Raw genomic sequence first — 14,963 nt, 5'->3', positions numbered from 1 at the left:
TCATTTGCAAAAGTGGTCTCCCATTTTGTTTGCAGAGATGTGTATTATTATAGGGAAGAAGGATTTTTTAGAGGATAAAACTTTTAGTAGCTCTTGATTTAATGTCGCGGCATGATGAATTTTTAATTTTTTAGGAAAATAATAGATCACGATCATGTAGTTGTTTGCAATAGTTTAACTTTTTCAGCATGTTCTTGTATTTTTGGACACCTTTCATTAGTGTCCTGACTTGGGAACTATATGTATTTACATGTCTAATCACGTTATCAAGTAGCTTAGAGGTAACCTTTAAAGTATTATCCTTAGTATCTCTTCCAGCCATAACATTAGCTATGTCTTGGTTTGTCTAGATCAATAAGAACATCTCATATAGCACTGTCTCCTGAACCTAGTCTCGGTTGGTATGAGTATCATCTTTCTGGCTCTTTGTCCAATTATTTTACAGTATCTTGTTAACAGTCCGTCGGAAATAAATCCTTTTTTTATCGCTCTTGCGGTAGATTGTTTTTCTGGGTTAAGTAGCGTCATTATCCATTGTCTTACGTCTTCCATATCTGCTTGTAGTAGCTCTTTTGAATTTGAATATATCATTTGATGATCTCTTGAATAGTAGCTCCATATTGGGTTTCCGTTAGCATAGTTATTTGCTAGTTCTTGGATGATCGTAGCTAGTCCAATAAGTCTTTAATGGTTGTCTTTTCATCTTGTTACTATAAAGTAAGTTATTTCTAACAACTTTTTTTTTCACCAGGCGTCATTAATTCAAGAAGACATCTACAAGTTCCTTCTACATGGTGATAGTGATTGGTGGTATTCTAGTGTACCATAACCACCAGAAATTACTCTTATGGCAACGGTTTAAAAATCATTGCAATAGGTGCAAAAACTGTTTCTACTGAGCTACCACAATGATTTTATATGTGTTGCATATGTGGGCGTTCGGATAGGTCTATTGCAACGACAAAAAAGCGTTGCAATAACCCTATTGCAACAATTATTGATCTTTTACAATAATTTTTCACTACCTATGGCAACAGTTTTTGGCACCTATTGCAACAATTTTTAAATGTTTTGCAATATATTTTTGCCACCTATTATTGCAGCAAGTTTAAATACCATTGATATATATATAGAGAGAGAGAGAGAATTATATTAATACACAATTATATATACACACCTCACAACAAAATCTTTCATTAATAATTCAAATTAAAATGCTGAAGAAACTAGTAATCTAAATCCAAAAGCAAAATGTTAAAGTAAAACGGTCATTAGTTATCCCATAAAGTATCCAGTTCGAGTAGCGATAAGTTTCATAAAATTCAATTTCAAAAAGATTGATACTAAACTATCTATCAATAATTCGAAAATATTCTCAAGTAAGGTCAAATTCTTCATCACTTTCTTCATCTCCTCCTTCATTTTGAACATCTATAAAAATAGAAAAAATAATCTCAATTAGTACTTAAATGACTACATATTAAATTTTCATTTAAAACATAGAAGAACACGCATAAATAGAGCATAAACGATCTTAATAGAAAATGAATAAATTATTTATACAAATTATTAAAAGAAATATAATTCACAAAAAAGAGAAAGAATGAAAATACAAATAAGAAAGAATCAAAGAATCGGCTCACTCTTTCCACACCACCTGTACCTCTAAATCTGTCCGTCTTCACTAAAATCATCCCATCCCTTAATAATACCCTTTTATAAACATCATCAACATGGAACAAAAGATAGATCTACTATCTTACAATTCAAAACAAGAGCTAGATCTATTATGTTATCAGTCTTTACTGTTAAAGCATACAATATGGCTGTAATTCTTGCTCAAAAATGGAATTAGAACTTAGACCCTCCACAGGTTTGCAAATTGTGATACCGGTTTTCAAAGGCAAACCCAAGAAATTATTTTCTAAAAATGTCCTAATATTTTCAAATCTTATAATTAAAGTAGTCCAAAAAAAATTATTTTAGAAAACTTTTCCAAGTATATCACAACATATTCCCCTGTTTCTAGTTGCTCATTAGCAGTGAAGCTTTATTTTTGAATAGAATTAAGCATTCATGTTTTTTTCCAGGCTGCAAGACCCAACAAGCCAATTACTAACATGATGCACATGGGTATCTACACAAATCCCTTCAACTTTATTCCATACCATAATCAGAACCTAACCACAAAATTAAAAAATAACTTGAAACGTGCAGGTGAAGAAAATGAGAGAAGTATAATTTCCTACCAGTTGAGCTATCTTCGGACCAACACCTGGAAGAAGAAATTATCCAATGTAGTAGGAATGTCTCCATCATATTTATACAGAAAAATCTTTGCAACTTGTTTAAGTTGTAGAGCCTTTCTTGTGTAAAATTCAACTTGACAATAAAAGGTTGTTTAAGTAGTTCAGAGTGAGGGGAAATGACAATTTTATGTGGGACAACCATGAATACAATATTATCATAAACTGACTTTATTGAATATATACTGGCTAAATTAAGCTCTATATGGTGGCTTCATCAGGTTTATCCATTGTCTCAGCACTCATCAGACCATTTTTGAGGAGCTGTTGTGTTGCTTCTGCAGATTCAGATGACTTCATTAAATACCAACAAGAATTCAGACAAGAATATCAACACCTTATAAAATTACGGATCACGTTCAATGAAAAAATTATTATCTGACTTCAAGTTATCATCTCCCCAGAAGGTGGATGTGATGGTCGGGGGGAGCAATTTTGCAAATAAAATATTGGTATTTTCCAAGCTATACCATTTTAACTTTGTTTCTTTATGACAAGTTAGTCTACGAGGATGATGGAGATGATCGTGATGACAATAAATAGAACTTAGTTAGTAACATGACATAACGATAGTTTTAGTGCACTGCACTGTTGTTTTTTTCAGTAACATGACAGAGATATCAGAGTAACCTCTAAGATAGGAAGAGGAAAACGTTTCTTTATAGTTTACTTACTCATTCAGAAGAGACAGAGCCTATCACCAAGAGAACATGAATATATACCTATTATAAAGAGCTACCACATTATTAATGAGAATCATATAGCTGAAACTGCCAACACTTGCCATATGTAACATGACCCTTGGCCTTGCTTGATAATAATGAACCAACCAGTTCAGAAAATCTTCTTTCCTAATGAGATTGCAAACAAAAAAAGTGAAACGAAAGTAGTAATCAACGTCAGTATCATGCCTTTCCAGCAACTACAAAATAACTAAGTTGATACTATCAACAATGAATAACATCATAGCAGGAAGTGTTACAATATTATACAAGTGTACTCATAAAAAGATTTAAATTGCTTCATTTAATTTTTAATTTCACTTATTGGATGATACATCTAGCCTTTCCTTTATTTATATCTTAAAAATGTCATTCCCACAAGACCATCTTGTCATGAAAAATCCTAAAGAGTAATAAGTTAAGTTTGTTCCTAAAAGGAGTCTAGAGGAGTTCGATGCTAGAACATTTCTACAAAACTAGGAATCAAGTGCGCAAAGATGTATGAACCTAAGGTTGAAGAGAATTCATACCTTTATCTGTGTCAATGTAGTCCACCGGTGCATGTTCTGCCGATCTCATTCTGTGTATCCCTTCAATAAACCTTTCCCAGTTGGCAGGTGATTATACTGCATCAAATTTTCCAAATTTTAGCCTAACTATTAATAAAGAACATGTTCAAACAATTTAGGGATTAAAGTCCTTTTTATTTCAACAACAGATTCAAACTTTCTAGATGGAGATATAGCTAATAAATAAACGTGCAACATTCAATATTTATCTGAAAACTAGAACAACAAAAAAAATAAGAAAACAAAAATTGTCTTGGAACTCAGTTGACTAAGAATAAATATGGTCATTTTTCTTAGCACAATCTTCAATTTCTGGATGCTTGAGAAACTGCAACATGTTTGAAAAAAGACATGATTTTTTTTATCTCTTTCAGTGTTTTAATGTTTAGCGGTATCTAAATGTGTTGAGGGTCCATAAAAAACAACCTCTCTACCCGCAAAGGTAGGAGTAAGATCTGCGTACACTCAACTGCAGGACTCCCCAGATCTAAGGTGTGTTCATTTTACGTAGTGTATAATGGAGTATGTGCTTAAAGTCTAACATAATGTGTCATACTTGACCAAATAATACTATCCATTCTCATACATTACAAACAAATTAAAAGTTCCACATGATATATGAATCACCTGGATTATATAGTTCCAGTATGATAGTTCCAAAATTTTTGACATAAATTCTATGTTATCGAATCACCCTTATACGTAACTGAAACATTAATACATGTTGCATGAAGAAAGGAAAATCTAAATGGAACCCATAGGCTTCTTGTTCCTCTCAGTTTGGCCAATAATTAACATCAGACTTAGACACAAAACTAAAGAAAAAGAATACCCATATGGCATTGCAACACATACCTCTATGCTTCTTGACATCAAAATTGTAACTACAAATGCATACGATTTTCATTTTTTTTTTCAAAAACTAAAAACTAGAATGAATAAATCTAATAATTGAATGAATCCTTCGACTTGGTTAGTCCTCTTTGCTTACAAGAATGAAGTACGATTCCCCTTTAACTTGACCCCAATACTAGAGTTTTAATCATTAGATTTAGGTAAAAATATAACTTCTAGTTATGTGCTAAAAGCTAAATCCACTAGCTCACCAAACTTTTGCTGATTATATAGATATTAGCACTAAAACTACAAATCACATCACATTTGATATCATTTTACATCTAATAGAGGATTGACTAATGTTATTAAGACTTTATAACTCTCACTACCAAATCTCAATTGAAATATCCTTTTTGCGTAGGATTACTTAAGGAAATTACTTGTACTTTCTTTTGAATTTTTCTACATGTGAAGTGTTAGTTTGATATACATTCCAAGACAATGCTTACTTTAATTGACCATAAGTAAGAAATTAAACTGGAAAGAGGAAAAAAAAGAAAGCAGAACATCTTCAATAAGCATTTCTGCCAAAAAATAGAATCCTAACAACGGCAAGCTATTATCCATAAATATATGGGATTTAATACTACCCAATAGATAATGCAGAAAAGTACCACTTACTACTACGATTCAGCTACTAGATCTAGATGCTCTTTTAATTTCTATCTGTTAGTTATTGTAAATCGATGTGGTGGTCGAGCAACGGTCTAAGCAATATTCGGAGTACCGGTCGGAGCGTCAGTTGGAGCGTAGGTTGGAGTGTCGGTCGGAGAATCAGTGGGCAATCGGTGCTAAGGGAACTCACAGTGGGTGTTGACAACTGATGATTTGAGAGTGAAGAGTAAAGTTAAGGGTGAAATGTTTTGTATATAAAATATTTTTAAAATTTTTTTATTATATTTATAAAATTTTTGGCATATTTTGTGAAAAAATAGGGAGGGAAAATGAAAACCAATGAATAGGTTTTTCTTTCTAAATATGTGTTGCTATAGGTGACTTTATGGCAATGGTTCACATAACTATTGCTATAATATAACCTATTACAACGGTTATCCATCAATAGCAACGGTTATAGAATCACTAGAACAACATTCTTGTGCAACAGTTGGAACCGTTGCAACAGACCATCTATCGCAACACTTCTGAAACCATTTCAAAAAAATTCGTTGCAATAGGGGTAATTTATAGTAGAGCATGTATTTACTTCTCTCTTTAGTAAGTACTTACAGATCTTGAGGTTGAGTATCTTTTCAGGAACATGAGAATATTCTACAATGCATATACTTGTCAGAAGTTCCTAAGGTTCTTATAAGGCTTGTTTTCAATGAATTTGAGAAAATTTTGTTAGCTAATAGAATCATATAGATGGTGGGATTGATTATCCTCATCTCTTTCCTAACTTGGTTTTGTAATAATGCATTACCATATGCAATAGTATAAGCCGGTATTTTACGCTCAATTTTTGTAGGATCTACATTTGTGTCAGTAGCCATTTGCTTTACAATGTCCACCATAGGACTTGTCGTACAACAAAAACAAACAAAAAGAATATGATGAGAAAGAGTAACTAAATTAAGTAAATTTCTTAATAAATGAAGTTTTTTCCTTTAACATCCACAACGATTCTAACTCGTTGACACACTTACGATACACCTTCAATTTTTATGTATTAACATGGTTGTATGTAAAGTAGTAACTCAACTATCTTGGGATCATATCCAAAGGGAATATTGGACATTTTCTTGTGTATACACATCAATATTGCTACTTGAACTATAGATGGTTTTTTCTCCATAAAAGTTTTATTGAAAGAGTAAATAAGTTAACAGTAATTCTATTTATAAAACTTATGATATTAAAATATTAAGATTGTGTCCCCATAATAGATTACTTTGTTCACTAGTAATTGCGTAGATACATGCACTTCAGGTTAAAGATATGATTCAGTCTCCTACACTACCACTCATTCTTTTTCAAGATCACTGAACAATTTATCCATATATGAAGTTTCCAAAATTATGTTTGCGATTGCAAATAAGGACTAATTATTCCACGTAGAGTTAATTATGTCTAATCTAAATCAATCAAACAAGGGCCAATGCCTCAAGGTCATGCAAATCGTCTTTTAAAAAAATCCTAAACTTCTGTTTTGATTCTACAAAGTAAAATATTAGGGAACAGGTTAATGTTTGCAACCATTAAAATTTATTTTTAAGAAAAAAAAAAGTATGATACCTAACAACCCTAGTAAAATGAAATTACACAAAAACCTTATGAATATTACATTCTCATAGGGTTTCACAACCTCGATAGATGATTTCCCTACATATACTAATAATGAAAGAACACAAATGTAAACTAAAAGAATGCATTAACTTACTTGAAATGTTGATGGCTTAGACAATATGAAAGAGCAAAGTAAACTTCGACAATAAAGACTATGTAATACCCTGTATATTTCTAAGCTAGAAAATAAACCATTGTTCCTACGCATAAAACCTCCTGTCCTATGATGTACATTTGAGTACATGACTTACAATAAGTATCCTACTGAGAAGAGATCTTATGATGTGTTAAGCGTGTTTGTAAGAGTCACTTAGAGTAAGGCAAGCTAAGAGCTTTTGAATCCATCAAGTTTTAGTGTTTGATTTAGTAAGAGTCATCCTTGAACGAGCATAACTTGATGTATATGTGGTATTTGGGAAGATTTAGACCCACTAAATTGTATATAATCAATTTATCTTTTAACGATATAAATTTTATAAAAATACGACACCTGAGCAAAAGGTTATGGCTTTGCAAAGTGGAGCGCGTTGCCAAAAAAATCCCCTAAGGCTACTGGAATGGTTATCCCATAAGTTGTACGATGCACAACCTAACTTAGGTGATAAGTTGTGCACCGCATAACCTAGATTAGACGATAAGTTGTGCGCCGCATATCTTATGGCATAAGTGACGTACACACCTCATTTTTGAGTTATTTTAAGGGAAGAATGGGTATTTCCCACCCCTATATAAGCCTATAACACAAGATTTAGCCCTAAATTAATCAAAATATAGTCACTTCTATGAAAAATCTCTCAAGAACAAGTTATGGTTATCAATTGGGGATTCAAATTAAAAAAAAATTCCACATAAATTTTTGTAGAATCACGTACTAAGGTAGGCATAGTGTTAATTCATGGATTCCTTTTATCCATGAAGCCCAACAATCATGTTTCAAACTATAGATTAGGATATTCATGCCATGAGTTGATTATGTTCATGTGGTTGTTGTTGTATGATTCCCAAGTTAGAATATTTATGTGTTTTTATGAAAATATATTAGCATGCGAGATGGAAACCATGAATTTTAGTTGGTTATGATATATTAATTTGAGGATTATGCCATGCCTTAAGTCTTGTAACCTAAGTGTTTGATAAAATGCATAAGAGACTAGAAATTATGTAATATAGATCAATTGTGATTTATGTGATGGATTTATATTTTACCCTTATGTTCAAATGATTCCTGTGCTATTGATGTGCAATGTAGAAGTTTGTTGGAATGCACATGATGTTACAGAATGAAATTTTGACATTGATTATATGCATTCCTACCATGTACAAGATTATGATAACTATGTACATCATGAAATCCCCAACTTATTGTATTATGGATGGTTAATGTTGGTCATGAATTCAAGAATGTCATACCTTGTAAATTTCTTTCTATCGAGTCCTAGGGGTACTTATACCCAACAATTTAGTTGTATGCGTAGAGCCATTGTTATGTTTTTACGATATCCTCAGTCAAGCCATGTTCAGTAGAATTCATTTAGTCATGTGACTTAGGAAAACTCAATAAACTCAGTAATCCTAGTATTCTCAGAAAGCTCAGTAATTCTGTAATCTCAATAGTATTCCATCAGTCAATGGAACTAAATAAACTCAATCCAGTTCAGTTAATCATGTTCAGTGTCTATTAAGATGGGTGTAGGATTTAGCATCGAGTGATCCCAAAGATAAGGATACACACTAATAATTGAGGGTGTGATCTTTAGAAGCAATCCTTGAATTCAAGAACTATGTAGCCTTCCTAGGTTGAGACATCAACACTGACAGATAAGGGTTGATAAGGTGGATAAATACTTTCAGATGAGGGTCCCCCCATTTTTTTTTTAGGAATACTGCCAGAGAAGGGTGACCTATAGCTTGTCTTTACATATGGCGCGGTATTGACACCCTTCCAATTGGGGTTATAGATTGGACCCCAACTCAGCTATAATGCATTATTTGGGGTATGTCAGTTAGATAACTATTTCCCACAGTCTCAGTAAAAGAACTCAAATAGTTCTTTAGATTCGATTCTATCAGATACAATCAACTCAGCACAGTACAAAACTTAGCTAGTTCCATCAGAACCTATAATGCCAGATACTATCGCTCAGTATAAGTTATATTAGTTATCAGTAACTCATGTTATCAATAATCAGATTCAGTAGTCAGTACGATCACAAATTCAGTTACAAGTACTTATTCATGCATGTATTCTCACGTTCATGCTATACCGTTAGTTAGCATTGTTCATGCATTTGAACCCTTTTCATTGAGCCTACCTTCCAAGCATACAAGTACATTGAATCATACTGACGCATTTATGCTATGGTATTTTATTCTATACCATAGGTTCAGAAGCACGATCTCCAGAGTATTAGTAACACTCCAGTTTCAATAGTCAGAGTTAATAGTGAGTCCTTATACTTTAAGAATATTATCATTACTTGTTTTCTTCATTACCTAGTTTATTTTAGTAGTTGGAGTTAGTTGGGGACATGTCTCATCAACTCCTTATTCAGATAGTTCAATTTTAGAGACTTTTCAGACTACAGTAGTTTCAGACAGTTTTGTTTTAGTTTGTTTTTATATTGACATACCGTACTTTTGGATGTTATGTTTTATTAGTTTTTAACCTTATGGCCTTTCATCCTTTATTTCTACATTTATACAATATATTATTCAGTGTTTAGGTACAGATATCAGACATGGATTAACTTATGGTCCTTTTGGTTCATGAGCACTGTATAGTGTTTCGGGTACCAGATTGGGGGTGTTACCAACTTGGTATTAGATCCTAAGTTTCAATAGTGCCCTAGGTAGTTTCAAAGCCACATCTAGTAGAGTCTTGTATTGCACGACACATTTATGTGCAGGAGGTTATAAGATATTTTAGGAATAGTTTCCTTTATTTCAGTATTCATGTCGTACCAGTGAGCATAATCTCAAGCTAATCTCTTATTATAATTCTTTTCTCTTCCATTTACAGAATATGCCTCCCAAGAAGAGAACTGGAAATCAGTCAGCCCCTCAGCTCAAAGATTCTTTGGGCAAACATGTCTTTTATGTATAGTTTAGAGCTTTATTCAATACTTTTTCCTAGTCAGTTACTGCACAGAATGAATGAATAATTGTTGTTCCGGCCAGCCTAGTGGCTAATTCAGCTACAGCCACGATTCGGAACTTCACCTAAATAAATCCTCCATTCTTTTTTGGGTCTAGAGAAGATGAGGACCCTCAGGAACTTCTTGATCATGTTAAGAAGGTTATAGACATCATGGGGGTTACTTTTAATGAGAGTGCAAAGCTAGCTATATATCATTTGCAGGATGTTACTTACACTTGGTTCAAGCAGTGGAAGTCAGAGGGTCGATTGATTCCAGATCCATAGAGTAGGAGGAGTTTTTCACCATATTCTTAGATAGATTCTTTCCCTAAGAGATCAGAGAAGTTAAGGTGATAGAATTTATCAATCTCAAATAGGGCAACATGATGGTGAAAGAATATTCTCTTAAGTGTACTCAATTAGCCAGATATGCTCCTCATATAATGGCAGACAGCTGGGCCAAGATTAGTAAGTTTATTTTCGGGGTGAATGATAGTGTGGTTAATGAGTACCGATTAGCAATGTTGAATAGTGACATGAACATAACCACACTTATGACCTATGGTCAGCAGATAGAAGAGCAAAAGATTAAGATGAGGGAGAAGAAAAATAAGAGAGTAAGGACAGGTAGTTTAAACTTTGCTTAGCCTAAATTAGAAGGAGGTAATTGTTCTCAATTACACCCTAAGACATCCGTTCTAGCTCTTTCTTTAGATAGTGCTCCAGTGCCAAAATTTAGAGATGGTAATAGAGATAGGGAACGGCAGTGTGAGCAATGCCTGAACTAATCCACTTTGTCAAACTTATGGTAAGAATCACAAAGGTATTTTTAGAGCTAGTAGCAATGTCTATTTTAGATGTGGCAAGCCAGGACACAGAGTTAGGGATTGTCTGCAGTCTGGTTATCACGTTTAGCAGAACTATTTCACAGCCTAGTTTGGTTGCCCAAATCAGCAAGGTGCCACTTTCAGTGCTACTAGTGGGCAACATATAAATAGACTTTATGCTCTCTAGTCCCGACAAGATTAGGAAAATTCTCCTGATGTGGTTGTGGGTATGTTACAGATCTTTAACTTGAATTTTTATGCTTTGCTAAATCTAGGAGCTTCTTTCGTTACACTTTACGTAGTAGTCGATTTTGGAGTCAGTCCTGAAATTCTAGTAGAGCCCTTTTCAATCTCTACCATAATGGAAAAACCTATCATAGCCTGTCAAGTATACAGGAACTGTCCGATTATGTTTTTTTTAAAAGTCAACTCAGCAGTCTTAGTTGAATTAGAGATAACTGATTTTGATATCATTCTCAGCATGGATTGGCTTCATTCCTTCTATGCCTCAATCGACTGTAGAAATAGAGGTTTCTAGTTCCAGTTTCCAAATGAACCTATCCTAGAATGGAAGCATAGTACTTCAGTTTTTAGAGGTCATCTTGTTTCCTACCTTCGGGAAAGGAAAATGATATCTAAAGGATATGTTTACCATATTGTTCATGTTGAGGACACTAGCTTCAAGACTCCCAGTCTTGAATCAGTTTTAGTCGTTAATGAATTTTCAGATATCTTTCTCAAAGATCTTCCAGGAATTCCTCCGTAAAGGGAAATAAACTTCGAAATTGATCTTCTTCTAGATACTGAGCCTATATCTATTTGGCCATAAAGAATGACACTACCAGAACTCAGAGAGTTGAAAGAGAAATTGAAGGATCTCTTAGATAAGTGATTCATCAGACCCACTATATCCTCGTGGGGTGCATAAGTATTATTTGTGTACAAGAAAGATAGTTCTCTAATAATATGCATTAATTACTATCAGCTCAATAAAGTCACCATCAAGAACAAGTATCCATTTCCCTGAATTGACGACCTATTTGACCAACTTCAGGCTGCCAGTTATTTCTTAAAAATAAACCTCAGATAAGGCTATCATCATCTCTGAGTTAAAGAATATGACATTCTAAAAAGGTTTTCCATACTCGGTATGGTCACTTTGAATTCCTTGTCATGTCCTTTGGTCTTACCAATGCCCCAACAACTTTTAAAGACTTGATGAACATGTGTTCAAATAATATTTGGACATGTTCATCATAGTTTTAATAGATGATATTCTTGTCTATTCTCGTAGTGTGCGCAATCATGCATACCATCTAAGAGTCATGCTTCAAACTCTAAGAGATCATTAGATTTTTGCCAAATTCAGTAAGTGTGAGTTTTGGCTAAGGTCACTAGTATTCCTTGGTCATATTATTTCAAGTGATGGCATTAGGGTTGATCCTCAAAAGACTGAAGCAGTAAAAAACTGGCCCAGGCTTATGTCTCCATCAGATATCTGGAGTTTCTCGGGTTTGGATAGCTATTACTAATGGTTTATAAGGGATTTTCTTCTATTGCATCCCCTATATCTAGATTGACTCAGAAGATGGTCAAGTTTCAGTGGTCAGGACCTTGCAAGAAAAGTTTTCAGGAGTTGAAGACTCGTGTCACCTCAGCTTCAGTTTTGGCTCTTCCAGATTGTTCAAATAGATTCGTAGTATATTGTGATGCATCCAGAGTAGGTTTTAGGTTTTTCCTCATGCCGCATAATAAGTTCATAGCCTACGCCTCCAGTCAGCTTCAAACCTATGAGAAAATTTTTTTGACTCATGATATTGAGTTAGAAGCCGTAGTATTTGCCTTAAAGATTTGGAGGCATTATCTATACAGAGTTCATATAGATGTATTCATAAATCATAAGAGCCTTCAGTATTTCTTTTCCTATAAAGATCTTAATCTTTGTCAGAGGAGATGGTTAGAGCTCTTGAAAGATTATGACATGAGTGTCCTTTACTATCTGGGCAAGGCCAACATAGTTGTCGATGCTCTCAGTAGACGATTTATAGGTAGTGTTACTTATTTTGAAAAAAGCAAGAAAAATTTAGCTCAGGAAGTCCATCATCTTACCAGACTAAGTATTTTCTTAGTCGATATAGAAGAGGGTGATATATAGGTTCAGAGTTGTTCAAAATCATCTCTAGTTTTTGAGGTAAAAGAAAACCAGGACAAAGATCCCAACTTTGTCAAGTTGAAAGAGTTAGTCAAGAACCAGAAAGTAGATGTTTTCTCCCAAGGTAGAGATGGTAGTTTGCATTGTCAAGGTCATCTTTATGTGGTAGGTGTAGATGACTTGAGGAAACAATTTTTTGCTAAAGTGCATGGTGCGTGCTACTTTATTTATCCAGGGGCCAAGAAGGTGTGCCACGACTTGTGAGAGATCTATTGGTGAAGTAGGATGAAGAGAGATGTCGCAGAGTTTATGGCTAAGTTTTCTACATATCAGCAGGTTAAGATTGAGCATCAGATTCCTAGTGGGTCCTTGCAGGAGTTCACTATTCGTACTTATAAGTGGGAAGAAGTGAACATAGACTTTTTGATAGGTTTACCTCATACTTTTCATCATCATGATTCAATTTGGGTCATTATATATAAGATGACCAAATCATCTTATTTCCTTCCAATCCATACCTCTTATCCAGTCGAGGACTACGCAAAACTCTACATCAGAGAGTTTGTTAGATTGTACTATGTTCTTCTATCTATTATCTTATAGAGAGATACCCAGTTCACATCTCATTTTAGGAAAGCATTCCAAAAGGATCTTGGTACCTAAGTTTATCTCAATACATCCTTTCATCCTCAGACAGATGGTCAAGCAGAAAGGACCATTCCGACTTTAGAAGATATGCTAAGGGGGTGCATAATTGATTTCATGGGTAGTTGGCATGACCACTCGTCTTTAATTGAGTTTGCATACAACAACAATAATCATTCCAGTGTTCGAATGGCTCCATTTGAAGCTCTCTATGGACAAAGATGAAAATCTCCGGTCAGTTGGTTTGAAGTTAGTGAGGCCTCAGTTATAGGGCTTCACTTAGTATTCGATGCCACAAAAAAGTTCATTATTAGAGAAAGACTCTGGGCTGCTAAGAGCTTCCAGAAGACTTATGTAGATGTGCGCAGAAAGGATCATAAGTTCCATATTGGTGATTATTTCTATCTAAAGATCTCCCCCATAAAGGGAGTGACGTAGTTCGGTAAAAAGGGAAAGCTCATTCCCCGATATGTCATTCCCTTCAAAGTTCTCAGTCATTTTGGCAAGGTAGCTTATGAGCTCGAGTTGCCTTTATATGTAGCATTAGCTCATCAAGTCTTCCATGTCTCTTTGCTCAAGAAGTGCATAGGTGGCCCAGCAGTTATGGTCCCTATTCAAAGCATAGATGTTCAAAACAACCTCTCTTATAATGAGACTTCAGTCAAAATCTTAGACTATCAGACTCGCAGACTGAGGAACAAAGAAGTCCCTCTAGTCAAAGATCTTTGGCAGAATCAATCTCTTGAGGGAGCTACTTGTGAAGCAGAAGCATATATACGAACCAAGCATCCTCACCTCTTCTCTGCTAACTCAAACTCAACTCAAGGTAACAGTTCTCCTTAAGCTTTTTAGTTTCGTGTTTAGATTTTATTTACAAGCTTGGTATCTAGGTCATGTTCAGATCCTTATAATAAACTTGGTATTAATTCCATTTCATGTTCATTCAAGCATTAAAGAGTTAGTTTAGTTAAGTATTCATGCATTAGACAATCATGTTCGGTAAAGAAGCTCAACTTACCAATAATTTAATTCATGCTTTCATGAGGAACATCTCAGTCAGATATCCATATATTAGACATACATATTCAGTATGATATTTCAGTATACCAGTAGTTCTAATCCTATAGTTATGTTTTAGGTGTTCACACCTCTTAAGTAGTCCAATTCATTAGTATTCTTAGTCTAGGTAGTCCCATTTGAGGACAAATATTCCCAAGGGGGAGATATTGTAATACCTCATATAGTTCTAAGATAGAAAAAGAACCATTATTACTACATATGAAACCTCCTATCCTGTGATTCATATTTGAGTACATGACTTTCACTTAGTATCCTAGTGAGAAGATATCTTATGATGTGTTAAGCATGTTCATAGGAGTCACTTAGAGTAAAACAAGTTAAGAGCTTTTGAATCCATCAAGTT

This window comes from Capsicum annuum, chromosome 6 (assembly GCF_002878395.1).
Source record: "Capsicum annuum cultivar UCD-10X-F1 chromosome 6, UCD10Xv1.1, whole genome shotgun sequence".
Classification (NCBI taxonomy): Eukaryota; Viridiplantae; Streptophyta; class Magnoliopsida; order Solanales; family Solanaceae; genus Capsicum; species Capsicum annuum.
The sequence above is the reverse complement of the archived record's forward strand: the minus strand, read 5'-3'. Positions refer to the sequence as shown.